Source organism: Pan paniscus, chromosome 7 (genome assembly GCF_029289425.2).
Source record: "Pan paniscus chromosome 7, NHGRI_mPanPan1-v2.0_pri, whole genome shotgun sequence".
Taxonomy (NCBI): Eukaryota; Metazoa; Chordata; class Mammalia; order Primates; family Hominidae; genus Pan; species Pan paniscus.
The window spans coordinates 137324555-137341431 of NC_073256.2; the positions used below are offsets into that span (position 1 = coordinate 137324555).

The following is a 16877-nucleotide window of genomic DNA, read 5'->3' on the forward strand; positions in this document are numbered from 1 at the left end:
CCATCTCTTTTGGTGAACCCTCTATCAGCCACTATAAATTTAAAAGTAGTATTGTAGATAGAAAGTCATACTGTTCTTCAGCTTTTCCCTATCCTGTAATAGAGTGATTTATTCATTTTGTCATATATTTATCAGCTGCTTGTTTTTGTTAATGTTATCAGACTTCCTCATGTTATGAGACAAGAAATTACTTTAGAAACCTGTTATTATTTAGCTGGATTGCACTTTACTAACACAGGAGTCTCTTTCGATATCTTTTAATTCTTGTTCTTTGTCTCAGGATTTTATCTAGGAGCTGAATGAAGGCTGAAGAAGGAATTACCTGCTCTTCATTCATTTTCATATCTTCTTTAAGCAGGAAAAGTTGTTTGTCAATTGGACCCAAAAGGCATGCATACATTCATTCAGATGCTAAACATAGACTTATAGAAGGTTAATGCCTTAAATCTGTGCAAGAATCTATGTGTATTTACAATGGTAGTCAAAAATTTCAGTTAAATAAAGTATCTGCTTTCTGAGATGAGTTTTCTGGCACTGGCAATTGGAATGGTTTTTGTTTTGTAAAACATTTTTTTAAAAATCACAATCTGTTATGAGACAACCATAATTTGTGCTCCGTGAATCACTACATAGCTCAGAGAAACTCGCAAACCTATTTCAAGATCGTGCAGCCTTCATCATGTAGAAGTTCTTAAATGTCTCTGGAAATATCTTACCTATCTAATTTTAAATGCTTCTAGCAGTTCCTATGCTTCCCTAATGAGACTCCTGAGCATAGTCACAGTTATACAGTTATGTTTTTCTGAGCGTGGTTTTTTAGCTTTCCCTTGAATTTATAAGAGCCTCTATTTCCTTTCAGTAAAGTACCTCTTTGCTTAAATTAGCCAGAATTTGTTCTTGTTTCTTGTAATCAAAGAACCATAATTAACACAGAGATTAGTACCAGGAATGGGTAAATATAAATTCTATGTGACAAAAATTATAGATGTCGGCTGGACGCAGTGGCTCATGCTTGTAATCCCAGCACTTTGGGAGACTGAGGCAGGCAGATCATAAGGTCAGAAGTTCAAGACCAGCCTGGCCAAGATGGTAAAACCCCGTCTTTACTAAAGATACAAAATATTAGCCAGGCGTGGTGGCTCACACCTGTAATCCCAGCTACCCGGGAGGCTGAGACAGGAGAATAGCTTGAACCTGGGAGGTGGAAGTTGCAGTGAGCCAAGATTGTGCCATTGCACTCCATCCAGCCTGGGCAACAGAGCGAGGCTCCATCTCAAAAAAAAAAAAAAAAGAAAAAAAAAAAACAACTAAATGTCTATTACACACCCCTCACCTTTTTTTTTTTTTTTTTTTTTTTTTTTTTTTTTTTTTTTGGGAGACAGGGTCTCACACTGTTGCCTAGGCTGGAGTGCAGTAGCATGATCATAGCTCACTGCAACCTTGACCCCCTGAGCTCAAGTGATCCTACCATCTAAGGCTCCTGAGTAGCTAGGACTACAGGCATGTGCCACCACACCTGGCTCATTTTTAATTTTTTTTGGAATGACAAGTTCTCACTATGTTGCCCAGGTTGATCTGGAACTCCTGGGCTCAAGTGATCCTCCTGGCTCAGCCTCTCAAAGTCCTAGGATTACAGATGTGAATCAGTGCACCTGGACCTTACACTTTTTTTTTTCTTTTCTAAAAGCACAAAGACAGAGCTATTTATATTAAAGTATTGCCTACTACAAGGTATAAGCAAAGGCTAATTCTGCTTGATATAGAATAACCATCTTATCCCTCACATTTGTATGAGCTCTAATACCCAAAAATGTTTGACTTCTAACTACATTTGTTATATAAATGGCTGAATGTTATTCTATTTTTGCAACTCCCACAGCATCTTCACTGTTCTAGGCATAGAGTAGAATATAAATAAATGTGAAATGCATGTTGATTGATCCCTAGTGGAAAGTAAAATTGCTTTTAGTTTCAAAGCATTGAAATTTCATTCTCCTCTTTCCTTTTTCAAAAGTAGGAAGACTCAGAGATTTTAAGAATTGAATCTCTCTGTGCTTTGGAATCTACATTGGGAGTAAGAAGCAGAGTATTTGTACTTAATTGATTTCATTTGGTTGTTTGCAGTTTCAGATCTATGCATGGATGAGGATATTTATGCAATTCTCTCATGAGCCATTAACTTTCGATTGGTCTTTTTATGTTTCAGTCTGTCACTTCAGTGTGCTATTGAAACTGCTAAATATTTAGGTACAAACACAAACTCCCACTTCAGAATCAGCTGATTATATAATTGCAGGTGAGAAGATACACAAACATATTAATATTTTTAGCTCTCCCTGATGCTGTTAGAAAGATATGATAATTTCAGCCAGGCGCGGTGGCTCACACCTGTAATCCCTGCACTTTGGGAGGCTGAGGTGGGTGGATCACGAGATCAGGAGATCGAGACCATCCTGGCTAACACAGTGAAGCCCCATCTCTACTAAAAATACAAAAAATTAGCTGTGTGTGGTGGCATGTGCCTATAGTCCCAACTACTTGGGAAGCTGAGGCAGGAGAATCGCTTGAACCCAGGAGGTGGAGGTTGCAGTGAGCCGAGATTGTGCCACTGCACTCCAGCCTGGGCAACAGAGCAAGACTCTGTCTCAAAAAAAAAAAAAAAAAAAGAAAGATGTGATAATTTCACTCTCATTGATTCACAGCAGCTATTTGTTGATGGCTCCAATGCTTTCTGAAGCAATGGACACAGGTCATACTGTTAGCCTTTGGTCTGTAGAATCACAAGGAACACTTGCTGGGTGAGATGAAAATGTAAGGAAATTCCACTATTTCTGTATTTCTGTAACAGTTTTCCTTTCCTTATTTTATTTTATTTATTTCTTTTTTATCCTTTTTAAACTTTTTTTTTTCAATTTTCCTTTTCTTGATTTTACTTTTGTGCTAAGTGTCTGTGATACATATTATGAACATCCGCTAACATTTACACAGCATCTTATATTTTGGAAAGAGATTTTATATACACCATTCTGCTGATCCCCAACATCCTACTGACCCTTAATCCTATGAGCAGAGAGGAACCTGAGTGATTATGTTGATTCCCAATTTAGAGATGAAAAGCTTTACATGAAGTCTTGTAATACTTCCTTGCTCAATGTTGTGTCCCCAGGATTTGGTACAAAGATGGGTATACAATAGACAAGGAATAAAAAATATGCTAAGTGGCAAAATAAATGGAGCTCAGAGAGAAACTAAGTGACTTGGCCATGGGCACACATGACTAAGTGATGGAGACTGCTCAGATTTAGGATTTAGGATTCTTTTTTTGAGACAGAGTCTTACTCTGTCTCACCCAAGCTGGAGTGCAGTGGCACGATCTCAGCTCACTGCAGCCTCTGCCTCCCTGGTTCAAGCGATTCCTCTGTCTCAGCCTCCTGAGTAGCTGGGACTACAGGCATGTGCCACCACACCTGGCTAATTTTGTATTTTTAGTAGAGATGGCATTTTACTATGTTGGCCAGGCTGGTCTCAAACTCCTGACCTCAGGTGATCCACCTGCCTCGGCCTCCCAAAGTGCCGGGATTACAGGTGTGAGCCACCATGTCTGGCAGATTTAGGATTTTTTGACTCCAAGTTTCATACAGTTTCCTAATGCTTATGCTCCAAAGAGGACAACTGAAGTAGTTTATAGTGATGCTAAGAGCTAAAGTAAAGAAATACATTTGAAATCTTAAGATGCAGATTTCTTAAGTTGGATGAGGAATTATTTTCAGCTAAAATTAAGTTGTATAGTTCTTATGTGTTCAAGGGGAATTTTTTAAAAATATGCAAAATTGGAGAGAACATCTTGAGGGTCGTGCCATTTTGGAATTTAGAGTGAATCATCAAATTTCAGGGTTTTTAGACACGAAAGAACCTGTACATTTGGAGACAAGACAAGTGAAATGTACTAAAATTGTGTGCTCCGTGAGGGCAGGGTCTATGTGTGTCTGTTTACTACTCTATGCCCAGTGCCTGGCACAGTGCCCAATGGACAGCAGTGAAGTAGGAGTTCAAGTAATATTCGTTGGCTGGGTGAGGTCCTGTTTTTTTGAGATAGTCTTGCTCTGTTGCCCAGGCTGGAGTGCAATGGTGCGATTTCAGCTCACTGCAACCTTGGCCTCCTGGGTTCAAGCAATTCTCCTGCCTCAGCCTCCCAAGTAGCTGGGGTTATAGGTCCCTGCCACCATGCCCAGCTAATTTTGTATTTTTAGTAGGGATGGGGTTTCGCCATGTTAGCCAGGCTGGTCTCAAACTCCTGACCTCAGGTGATCCACCCACCTTGGTCTCCCAAAGTGCTGGGATTACAGGCGTGAGCCACTGCACCCAGCCAAAAATACTATTTTTTTGCCCTAAGTTTGTTGCCATAAGTCACTCCTTAATGAGGGTCTTCCTAAAGGTTACTCAAACCTTGCATGGTTGATTAACATACCATCTTTATGTCATCAACATAGTGAAGTTGTTGAAACTTAGGCTGGAGGAAACAGCAATGATCTAATCCAGCTCCTTTAAAGGACTCTTGCTTGGCCATCTGATTTGGTATTAGATCAGGGATGAGAACTGACAGTCTTGGTCTCCTATATCGTCATGTCAACTATGAGAGTACTTATGGGGAATCCAGACTGACTCCTCTGGAGACCGAGTGGCCTCTGAGGTAACCTACAGAGACTGAGCAGGACATGAGGCTTACAGCTCCGTCCTGGGCTCCTTTCTGCTCAGTCCTGCAGACATCTTCACAGGACTGTGCCACCCAAACACAGCATTTTTCTGCATTTCCAATTTGGTCTTCCCAGCTTTACCAGTGCTTAGTCTCAATCTTTAATTCAAGATTGAAACTGGGCAGCCCTCACTGGTAAATTTAAAATGTGTAGCATTCCCACCTCCCTTCTGTAAATGTTATTCCTGACTCTGGGGGCCAAGAGTTGCTGCTCTAACATCTTGAGCCTGAACACTCTTCCCCACCCCAAAGTGCCTCTATCCCTCCACAAGAGGAGGAGGAAGTAAAAGGCACTCGATTTAATTGGCTGTGTGAAACCTCAGTTCTCTCTCTCTTTTTTTTTTTTTTTTTTTTTTTTTTTTTTGAGATGGAGTCTAACTCCATCTCCCAGGTTGGAGTACAGTGGCACGATCTCAGCTCACTGCAACCTCCACCTCCCAGGTTCAAGCAGTTCTCATGTCTCAGCCGCCCCGAGTAGGGACTACAGGTGCCTGCCACCACGCCCAGCTGATTTTTGTATTTTTAGTAGAGACAGGGTTTCACCTTGTGGGTCAGGCTGGCCTCCAACTCCTGACCTAAGATAATCCACCCTCCTCAGCCTCCCAAAGTGCTGGGATTACAGGCATGAGCCACTGCGCCCGGCGTAAACCTCAGTTACCTTTAAGTCAATTGCAGGTAGAAAAAACTGGATACTTTTTTTTAAAAATTAACTTTATTTTTATATTTATTTATTTTTTTGAGGCAGAGTCTCACTCTGTCACGGAGGCTGGAGAGCAGTGGTGTGATCTTGACTCACTGCAACCTCCACCTCCTGGGTTCAAGCAATTCTCCCTGCCTCAGCCTCCCAAGTAGCTGGGATTACAGGAGTGTGCCACCATGCCCAGCTAATTTTTGTATTTTCAGTAGAAACGGGGTTTCACCATGTTAGCCAGCCTGGTCTCGAACTCCTGACCTCAGGTGATCCACCTACCTTGGCCTCCCAAAGTGCTGGGATTACAGGCATGAGCCATTTTGCACCCCGCCTTTATTTTTAAGAAACCAGAGTCTTCCTCTGTTGCCCAGGCTGGAGTGCAGTGGTGTGATCATAGCTCACTACAGCCTCAAACTTCTAGGCTCAAGTGATCCTCTCACCTCAGCCACCCAAGTAGCTAGGACTACAGGCACACGCTACCATGCCTGGCTAATTTTTGCTTTTTTTTTTTTTTTTTTTTTTTGTAGAGACAGAGTCTCACTATGTTGCCTAGGCTGGTTTTTAACTTTTGTCCTCAAGCAGTCCTCCTGCCTTGGCCTCCCAAAGTGCTGAGGTTACAGGTGTGAGCTACCATGCCCAGCCAGTGAATGCACCTTTTACCTAAACTGAGTCTTCTATGTGCCAGGCCCTGTGCTAGCCCTTGATGGCAATATGAAAACCATTGGAATCTTGTCCCCAAGAAGCTCACAGCATGAGATTCCAGACAGCTACAGCCAGAGATAGAAATGTGGACAGACAATTACAACCCAGCATGAGAATTTCTGCAACAGAAGGATGTGCAAGGTGCAATGGGAGCTCCGGATGGAAGTGACAGACTACCTGGGAGAGTGAGATAGCCAAGACTTCCTGCAGCAGGTGACAGCTGAGTGAGGTTTGAAGTTTGAAGGTGTTTTTACTAGGAGTGCAGTGCAGGAAGGGAGAAGCACCATACAGAGACAAGAGCAGGTGGAAAGAAAGGTTTGAAATAACATGACATGTTTAGGAAAGTTGAAATAGTCCTGTCGTCTAGTGGTTTTTGATGTTTCTGATGTTTCTGCTTGCCCATCTCATCTGTAAAAATATTTTAGGCATAGATTTTTCCCCAATATGGGCTTTATATGGGCTTTTTTTTTTTTTTTTTTTGAGACAGAGTCTTGCTTTGTTGCCCAGGATGAAGTACAGTGAAGTGCAGTGGTATGATCTCGGCTTACTACAGCCTCCGCCTCTCAGGTTCAAGCGATTCTCCTGCCTCTCAGCCTCCTGAGTAGCTTGGACTACAGGCACATGTCACTATGCCCAGCTAATTTTTGTATTTTTAATGGAGATGGGGTTTCACCATGTTGGCCAGGGTGGTCTCGAACTCCTGACCTCTAATGATCCACCTGCCTGGGTCTCCCAAAGTGCTGGGATTAAAGGCGCAAGCCACTGCACTTGGCCAATTTTTTAAATGTTATTTATTTATTTATTTATTTTTACAGAGACAGCATCTCGCTATGTTGCCTAAGCTGGTCTCGAACTCGGGCTCAAGCTGGCCTCCTGCCTCAGCCTCCCAAAATGCTGGGATTATAGACATGAGCCACTGTGCCTGGCCTAATGTAACAGTTACACACATGTACTACTATACTAATGCACTCTGTATATCATAAATATACACACACACACAAATTTTGCCGGGTGCAATGGCTCACACCTATAATCCCAGCACTTTGGGAAGCCAAGGCAGGCAGATTACTTGAGCTCAGGAGTTCAAGACCAACCTGAGCAACATGATGAAACCCCATCTCTACTAAAAATGCAAAAAAAAAAAAAAAGCCGGGTATGGTGGTGCATGTCTGTGGTCCCAGCTACTCAGGAGGCTGAGGCAGGAAGATCACTTGAGCCCAACTGGTGGAGGTTGCAGTGAGCCAAGATTATGCCACTGCACTCCAGCCTGAGTGACAGAGTGAGACCCTGACTCAAAAGAAAAAAAAATTAAAATCCTTTTAAGAAAAAGTATAGATATGCTGATGTTTTCTAGCTGTGCACCAATGGTTGGTCTTAGGCCCCTCCTTTATAGACCACTCTTAAGACTCTAAGCCCTGTGAGAGAGGCCAGGCCTGTCAGATTCACTGCTGTAAACCCCTTGTCTAGCATTACTAGGCACCCAATAAATATGGATTGTTGGAGTGAGTTTGATTTTCCCTATTGCTGGACCATAAGCCTAAAGTGATGGCTGGTGACAAATGTTTATAGACTTTACTGAAGGAAGGCCTTCATAGGATTTCCCAGAGCTCTATGCAGGACACCAGAGCTTTGATTTTGAGCTCTAGCCCTCACTGTTTATCTTAGGGTAGTCAAGACCCTCACATAATTTCTCTGTGTCTTCTGAGAGCATTCGCGTTGTTCATCAGGGCCAATAGTATTCCTGTGCATTACATGGTGCCTGTGGTGAGTGATTAATAAAAGGGATATTGTGACTCTCTTGGCAGGGATGAAAGGACTATCAACATGGTAAATAGCCCTTGTATAAGCAGGCGAAGAGAATGAGGCTATTCTTCCTCCCACCGTGGCTCTTACTGGTGATGATTACAACACCAAAAGCATATTTTTCTGTTTGACTTTTGAATCCAGGGGTCTGTGATGTTGTAGCAACAAAACTGTTTTTTTCACATGGCAACAAAACATAAGATCTGGCCCATGACACTACCTTCCTACTAATGGATGGATTGGAACAAGGTTGAGGGGTAGTGTTTTGTGTGAAGTGCAATTAACATTGTATTACAGATTAATTTGAGGTTTTTAAGAAATATATGGGGCACAGATTTCTTCACAAAATTTCAAAGAAACCTAGATTTTTTTAAAAAAATATTTTCCTCCCAGAATGATTTTTAAAATACATATGCCTACGGATAATATTTTATGTTTAGTTAATCAGCCTATAAATATTTATTGAGGGCCTTTGGGAACAGCTTTTGCTTGTACTAAAATCAAGAAATAGAAAGAAATAGACACCATGATTCCTGCCCTTAGGGAGATGACTTTTTAGGTAGAGAAAGAAAATAAGGGCCAGGGTGGTGGACTTTGGGAGACCGAGGCAGGTGGATCAAGTTTGAGACCAGGCTGGCCAACATGGTGAAACCCCATCTCTACTAAAAATACAAAAATTAGCGGGGCGTGGTGGCGCATGCCTGTAATCCCAGTTATTTGGGAAGTTGAGACAGGAGAATCACTTGAAGGTTGCAGTGAACTGAGATCATGCCACTGCACTCTGGCCTGGCAACAGAGAGAGACTCTGTCTCAAAAAACAAAAAAAAGGGAAGAAAATAAGAATCCATGAATCAATGGAGAGCAATTGAGTTACTGTGATATAATATGAAATATATTTAGTCCCTGGTTCCTCACAGAGCTTAAACTCTCAGAATTTCCCAAGTGATAAGAGTGTCTATTGTTATAATAAGCCCTTATTAGCACAACTGAATTTAGGTTAATAAAGTGACTCAGGGTGGGACACCTAGCTAGCCTCATGATGAGGCTGGCCATCAGAAAGACCAAGTGATTAGAGGATGAGAGGGTTGGAACTTTCAACCCCACCCACCAACCACTAGGAAAAGTGGAGGCCGAAGGAGTCCGGAGATCAAACTGTAAGACTCTTGAACAATGAGATTTGATGAGCTTCTGAGTTGCTGACATGTGTAGGTGCTGGGAGGGTGGCTGGCCAAGAGAGGGCATGGAAGCTCTGTGTCCCCCCTTCTATACCTTGCCCTATCCATCTCCATCTGGCATTCATCAGTATCCCCTCTAATATACTGGATAAAAAACCAGTAAATGGGTGAGGTGCAGTGGCTCACTTGTAACCCCAGTGCTTTGGGAGGCCCAGGCAGAAGCATGGCTTGAGGCCAGGAGTTCCAGGCCAGTTTGGGCAACATAGTGAGACCCTGGTAGTACAAAAAATGAAAAAAAAAAATTTTTTTTAACCAATAAATGTAAGTAAGTGTTTCCATGACTTCTGTGAGCCTTCCTAACAAATTATTTGAACTTGTGGAGGAGACGATGGGAATCTTGATTTAAAGCCAGTCAGTTAAAAATACAGGTGACTGCCTACTACTTGCAATTGGTATCTGGAGTGGGGGCAGCCTTGTGGGACAAGTGTAGCTGGGACTACAGGCATGCGTCATCCCGCCTGGCTAATTTTTGTATTTTTAGTAGAGATGGGGTTTCACCATGTTGGCCAGGCTGCTTGCAGCTCTTTTCTTAAAACAAAGAAATTGAGGACTTGAGTTGCTATTGAATCAAGCTGTTTGTCCCTGAGCGTCCCTTGTGTAATCAGTGGGAAAATTACAAGTCTGATAAATGCGGACTGATTTTCTGGACATTTTACATCATTGGAAAAATAAATCAGAGAGTTATCAGATTCCTCCAGGGCAAATGTAACTGTGATGTAAATCAGAGTCACCAAGGAACAGAGCCTTAGGCTAAAATAGATGCCAGGGCCTCATTTAAAAACCATGACAGCCAGCCCACTAATTCTCAGAACACAAGTATCATTTACTTCTTGGTGCCTGGAGTGAGAGTTTGTCGTATTGGCTTTGCTTCCTAGCATCTCACACAATAACAAATGCTAGGATGGAAATATATTGGAGACAGGTGCAGTAGTGTGATTATATTAAATTGAGAAAAGACTTTCAAAGGCTCTCTAGAATCTTAATGATTTCCAAAGGGTCCTCTTTCAGCTTCCCTACCTTGCCTCTGGTAGCCTAATTAATAGAGTGTGACTTTTTAGTTCTTGCCAAGTGCCACCCCAGTTCAAATGACAGCTGTCAGGAGAATGCGACAGATAACTGATGAAATCTTTAGTTACCTAGCTATCTTTAGAAGACACTGTCTTTGGCTTAATGAGTGCTGTATTTTATAAGTAGCCACAGGTGTTTGGCACCCTGTCAGCATTCTTGGGACTCTAAATAGAGTTAAATTTTCCGTCTTTATATAGGCATCAGCAGGGTTTGAACACCTGCCTATCTACCATAGCAAAGTAGAAAGTTACAGAGAGAAAACAGAGCCTTTAGGGTGGCATGAAAGGTGTAAATATGCAAATTAACTCTACAGATTAAAACCATTAATGTAAACAATTGCAAACCATGCAGAAATATTAATAAGACTAAATATGCTCTTTCAAATATGAGTCTTGATGAGTGAAAAATCTTAAGTTCTAGATTCTGTATGTGGCCTTGCCACTTACAAACTATTCATAACCAATTCCAATCACCAGAAGTGAACCTTCTTCTCATCTACAGACAGGGGTTAATCATCTCTTAACTAGGTTACATGCTTGTTTGCCAAATCAAGTTTTTGCAAATGAGATGCAGTATGTAGAGGTAATTAATAAGCCATAATGTGCTGAGCACATGAAATTTGGATTTCTTATTATGTAGAACCTCATTAGGTATCAGATACATAGAACACTGGATAATCTGGAGCTACCACCGAAAGTCTCACTCACACCTGACATAAATTTCCACTTGGCTGTTGATAATGGCTTTGGCGCCTCTTGTATTTTTTTCTGATCCTCAAACTGTTTAAGTGACCTGGAGATCCAGATAGAGGTGTATGTAGATATATGAAATTGTATCTACCAAAGCCTCATCATATACAGGCATATACCAAGAGTATTCAGGGGCTACATTGGGAAACAGGTAGTCTGAAAATTTGACTCTAAGTATATAGAACACCTGCAAAAGTCAGAGCACCTATGTTAAGAAAGGGAAAATGCAAACCTGGCATAAGCCAATATACAGATTACCAGAAGGTGCTTTTCACTGGCTGTGTCTAACAGACATAGAAAAGAAGATTTTCCTGAGGGTGGTCAGATATGTGAAATAGCATTTTATTACGCAGCCCTGGGAAACATTTTTGTTTTCTACATTGTCAGTAGCGAAATATAAATTTTTAGGGTTTTTGAATTTTTTTCAGGCCTTATTTTTTATTTTTTATTTTTTTGAGACAGAGTCCCGCTCTGTCCCCCAGGCTGGAGTGCAATGGCACGATCTCAGCTCACTACAACCTCCGCCTCCCGGGTTCAAACAATTCTCCTGCCTCAGCCTCCCTAGTAGCTGAGATTATAGGTGCCCAGCTAAGTTTTGTATTTTCAATAGAGACAGGGTTTCACCATGTTGGCCAGGCTGGTCTCGAACTCCTGACTTCAAGTAATCCACCCGCCTCAACCTCACAAAGTGCTGGGATTACAGGTGTGAGCCACTGCGCCCAGCCCCCAGGCTTCATTTTAACTCACATTCTGTTAGACATAAAAATAAATCACAGTACCAAGTGTATTTGATGTCTGCATTGAGTACCAAAGATGGCCTAAACATTTGACTACGTGAGTTAATGATGAGTAAGGGATAGTTAACCCCCAAAATGCTTCATGTGGAGTGGTTTGGGATCATTTGTGACTTTTTTGTTTCCTAGAGGGGTGTGTGTGTGTGTATGTGTATGTATGTTTCCATCACTGCGTCTGAGATTTTCGGTATTCAGCATTTTTGGTGGGTGCTGTTTTATCTTTTCAACACAGCAGAGCTGCCTCCACCCATTGCCTCACAGGACTTTAGTGAACAGGAGCACCTTCAGTGTTGGCTGTTTATCTTTGGGACTGACCAGATACCGTGGCCTTCTATCAATTTCCCTGCTAGCTAATGCTCTGACTTCTTTGCTCAGCTATCCATTGTCTCCTGGAGTGCCCTGTGAACCAGCCTGAGCTACACCTATCCAGACCTGCCTGGATCCTGACAGCAGACAGAGCTTCAGCCACAGCCAGGACCATGCTATGTACACACATTCTTTTTTTTTTTTTTTTTTTTTTTGAGACGGAGTTTCACTCTTGTCACCCTGGCTGGAGTGCAATGGCGTGATCTTGGCTCACCACAACCTCCGTCTCCCGGGTTCAAGCGATTCTCCTGCCTCAGCCTCCCAAGCAGCTGGGATTACAGGCATGCACCACCAGGCCTGGCTAATTTTGTATTTTTAGTAGAGACAGAGCTTCACCATGTTGGTCACACTGGTCTTGAATTCCCGACCTCAGGTGATCCGCCCACCTCAGCCTCCCAAAGTGCTAGGATTACAGGCCTGAGCCACCACACCCGGCCCCTGCTGTGTACACATTCTGTGAAGAATAACATGTTCCTTTCTGAAGGAAGGGTTATGTAACATTTCTTATCCAGTGGAACTAAACACACACGGGTAGTCCAAATACTTCTTCATATTAATAGAAAGGTGATGGCAGAAACATTCTGAAGTCCTTCTCTTCCATGGACATGACAGCTATGAACACAGCTATCAAAGGACCCCACACTAGAGGCTCAAGGTTTGCATTCTGTACCACACTATGGTTTCCTTCTGTCCAGACTGAAACAAAGATGAAAATCCAAACCTTTATACTCACGGAGTGTCATTTACCCTAAGCCCTGTCCCACACACTTTGGGAAATATGAAAGAAGAATGAGATAGTTTTTTACTCATCAAATTTGTAGTATAATTGAAGAGAATTAATGCAAATAAGATTAAAGTAATACAAAATATTATATAGGTAAACATGAGCATTTTAGAAAGTAGATCATATCTGTTGGATGAAAGAACACATCATGGAAGAAGGCTGAGGCATTTGAGTTTGGTGGATAAATAGGAAAAGAGGGAGAGCATATTCTGAAAAGGGAGTAGCCTAAGTATAGGGAAGAGGCAGAAAGGAAGGATTGGGCTAAAATTGGAAGAGGAAAATAATGTTGGATAGATTGAGTTTTAACATATTAAGGAGACTTTGACTGGCATACACACACACAATTCCCTAACATATAGAATACAACATTTCCATTTGGAAGAAACAACACCTGTTTCAGTTACATAATCCTTGAACTCCAGAAACTGGGCCAGCATGAACAGTTGTTTAAGCTATGCCAGGTATGCAGTTGGGAATCAATAAATGTGTTTCGGTTGAGAAATTTTTGCAAGCCCCTTAACTGCAAGCTGCCTCCGCGATAGCCGCGGATGTTCCTGAGAACACTTCTGAGGATTTGAAATATTTTTAAATCCAGAAAAACCTTGTCTATTCTCAAGTTATAGACGTGCAACACTCAAAGCCTGTGGCACTTTGGCAGCCTCAGCGTCTGTCCTGTGAACTGAAAATAGATGATCATAACCCTACACAGTGTTTGTACAGCATGCTTAGCACAAGATTCACTTCAATGTGTTCATCCTTGTTTGGAAGCCCAAAGGAAATGAGATTTGCTGTTTTGTGCTCCCTGGCCTTGTGGCTTACGGTAGATCTTTTCAGTACAAAATGTGCCCAACACAGTTGATTCTATTTTGATCTTGTGTGTGAGGATGTATCCTAGAGGCTGTCAACCTAAAATACTAAAAAGGATCAGAATCTAGCTTTGTTTTTTTGTTTTTGTTTTGTTTTTTGTTTGTTTGTTTTTGAGATGGAGTCTTGCTCTGTTGCCCCGGCTGGAGTGCAGTGGCCCGATATTGGCTCACTGCAACCTCCACCTCCTGGGTTCAAGAGATTTTCCCTCCTCAGCTTCCCAAGTAGCTGGGATTACAGGCACCCACCACCACACTCAGTTAATTTTTGTATTTTTAGTAGAGATGGGGTTTCACCCAGTTGGCCAGGCTGGTCTTGTACTCCTGACCTCAAGTGATCCGCCTGCCTCGGCCTCCCAAAGTGCTGGGGATTATAGGCATGAACCACTGCACCCAGCCAGAATCTAGTTTAAAAAGTGTTTATTCAAGCTCAAAGTTTGAGGACTGCAGCACCAGGCACTTCCAAGTTGCATTGGGGAGTGGTCTGGAAAACAAAAGAGAGGTTCACATTTTTAAGGAAAAAAGAGGACGAACAAAGAGAGGGGGCAATGACAAAAGTTGTTCATCAGGCATTTTCACTGGTTTACAGAAATAACATTGATTGGTGATTGGCTGTACATTGTTGAACTACAGGGTGTATGGCATTTTATGGCTACTTAGTGTCAGTCTATAGCCCACAAAGTAAGTGGCTTCAAGAGGTAATTATTTAGCTCAGGTGAGAGTGGGATGTGACTGCTGTTACCTTTTAAATGTCTTTCTAAGCCTGATAATTTAAAGGGGCTCATATTCCTCAGATAAAAGGTTTTTATTTCTCATGGTTCATCAGGGTGTCCATAAAAACCTGAGAAGTTTGAGTTGAGAGATTTTAGAGATAAAGCCAGTCAGTTTCCTTAGGAAGCTGAGGTCTTAGTTGGGTGAGAGGTCTCCCCATGCCACGTTACCTAAACCAGCAATGCACACTCTTCAGTTAGGTGTCCTGACTCCTCCTAGAGACAACACAGGCCCTGGCTTCTGTTGTTCCATCGAGGCTTGGACAATTGTCAAGTTGGCTTACCATGCCCTAGCGTCACCTCTGTGCATCCTTTCCCATCCTTGTCCCATCAGCGGGACAAGCCCTCCTGCTTTTCCTTCTAAATCATGAGGCTTCCTAGTTTAAATTTCTTCCCCATCAAAATGGGAATGGCTTTAATACCTACCCAGTCTTTCTTTTCTTTTTTTTTTTTTTTTCCTTTTTTGTTCTTTTTTTTGAGAAGTCTTGCTCTGTAACCCAGGCTGGGGTGCAGTGGCACGATCTTGGCTCACTACAACCTCCACCTCCTGGGTTCAAGCGATTCTCCTTCCTCAGCCTCCCAAGTAGCTGGGACGACAGGCGAGTGCCACCATGCCTAATTTTTGTATTTTTAGTAGAGACGGGGTTTTGCCATGTTGCCCAGGCTGGTCTCAAACTCCTGACCTCAGGTGATCTGTCTGCCTCGGCCTCCCAAAGTGCTGGAATTACAGACATGAGCCACCGTGCCCACCCTCTTATTTATTTCATAATGCAATGTTGGCTCTGTTTCATTCCAACCCCCTGGGTTTGCAAAGTGTGGTCCCTAATCAGTATCATCAGCATCACCCAAGCCTTTTTTTTTCTTTTTTGAGATGAAGTTTCACTCTGTTGCCCAGGCTGGAGTGCAGTGGCACGATCTTGGCTCACGGCAACCTCCGCCTCCCAGGTTCAAGTGATTCTCCTGCCTCAGCCTCCCTAGTAGCTGGGATTACAGGTGCTTGCCACCATGCCAGGCTAATTTTTGTACTTTTAGTAGAGACGGGGTTTCACCATGTTGGCCAGGCTGGTCTGGAAATCCTGACCTCAGGTGATCCACCTGCCTGGGCTTCCCAAAGTGCTGGGATGACAGGCGTGAGCTTGCCAATCCCCCAAGCACTTTTGAAAAATGCAAATCCTTGGGCCCACCCCAAATCTATTGAATTACAAACCGTAGGAGGTGGGGCTCAGCCTTCTGTGTTTTACAAGCCCTTCAGGTGATTCTAACACAGTCTATTTGTGAGAATTACTGCTCTCACCTTCTCTGACTGTAATAGTTGCAGCAGTCTGCAGATTACTTGGTGTGTATTTTTTATATTCCATGAGGGGGTGGTATATTGGCCAATATTATTATTTTTTTTGAGATGGAGTCTCGCCCTGTCACCAGGCTGGAGGGCAGTGGCACAATCTCAGCTCACTGCAGCCTCTGCCTCCTGGGTTTAAGCAATTTTCCTGCCTCAGCCTCCTGAATGCCTGAGACTACAGCCATGTGCCACCATGCCCAGCTAATTTTTTAATTTTTTAGTAGAGGTGGGTTTCACCATGTTGGCCAGGATGGTCTCGATCTCTTGACCTCGTGATATGCCTGCCTCAGCCTCCCAAAGCGCTGGGCTTACAGGCATGAGCCACTACGCCCAGCCTATTTTAGTTATTATTTAAATAATGTTTTTATATTTGATCTTTCTATATATTTTGTCTTTGTCTAAAATTGTCCCTGAGACTGTTTCTTCTCAGGGAAGAAGTTTTCAGTTTCCAGGACTAAACATTTCATGGCAATGCAGTGTCTTTCTCAAGAGTGAGTATAATCTGGGTGTTTCCAGAAATGACTTGCAGGGCTGTCACAAACAGATTCTAGGCTAGCTCTCTCATCAGCGGTCCACTCTTGGTTAAAGCACTAGATTAGCAACTTCTGTTTCCACAGTGGCGCTCAACCAATATTCTGGTAGCAGTCAGGAGGTCAAGGTTTAACTCTTATCTGGGAAAAGAGGCAAGTTACCTAACTTCTGTAAGTCTCCGTTTTTCCAGCTGTAAAACAGTGATATTGGCATTGACTTGAACTAGATTGCCTGACATTTCTTTCCAGTTAAGACAATTCAGTGATTTTGGTTATCAGTTAGGTTGATACCATAGAAGAGATGAGGTTGATTCCAGCAAACCTCGCAGTAGGGAGTGGCCAAGTACTCTCTCACCTGGACTTTCCTCTGCTTTGACTTACCACTCCACCAGAAGGGCTCTCTTTCTAATCCTTTAACAAAAGAGAACAG

At 42.6% G+C, this 16877-nt stretch overlaps 1 protein-coding gene and 1 long non-coding RNA gene across 3 annotated transcripts in view; one reads left to right on the forward strand and one right to left on the reverse strand.

Moving 5' to 3' along the window:
• Positions 1-16877, forward strand: part of DEPTOR (DEP domain containing MTOR interacting protein) — a 185133-nt gene that overhangs the window by 25285 nt on the left and 142971 nt on the right. The window lies entirely within an intron of this gene.
• LOC117981498 (uncharacterized) overlaps positions 14212-16877 on the reverse strand; it is a 30443-nt gene continuing 27777 nt past the window's right edge. Inside the window, exon 3 of the long non-coding RNA XR_004673054.3 lies at positions 14212-14292. This is a non-coding gene — a long non-coding RNA (uncharacterized LOC117981498). The remainder of the gene's footprint in view (positions 14293-16877) is intronic.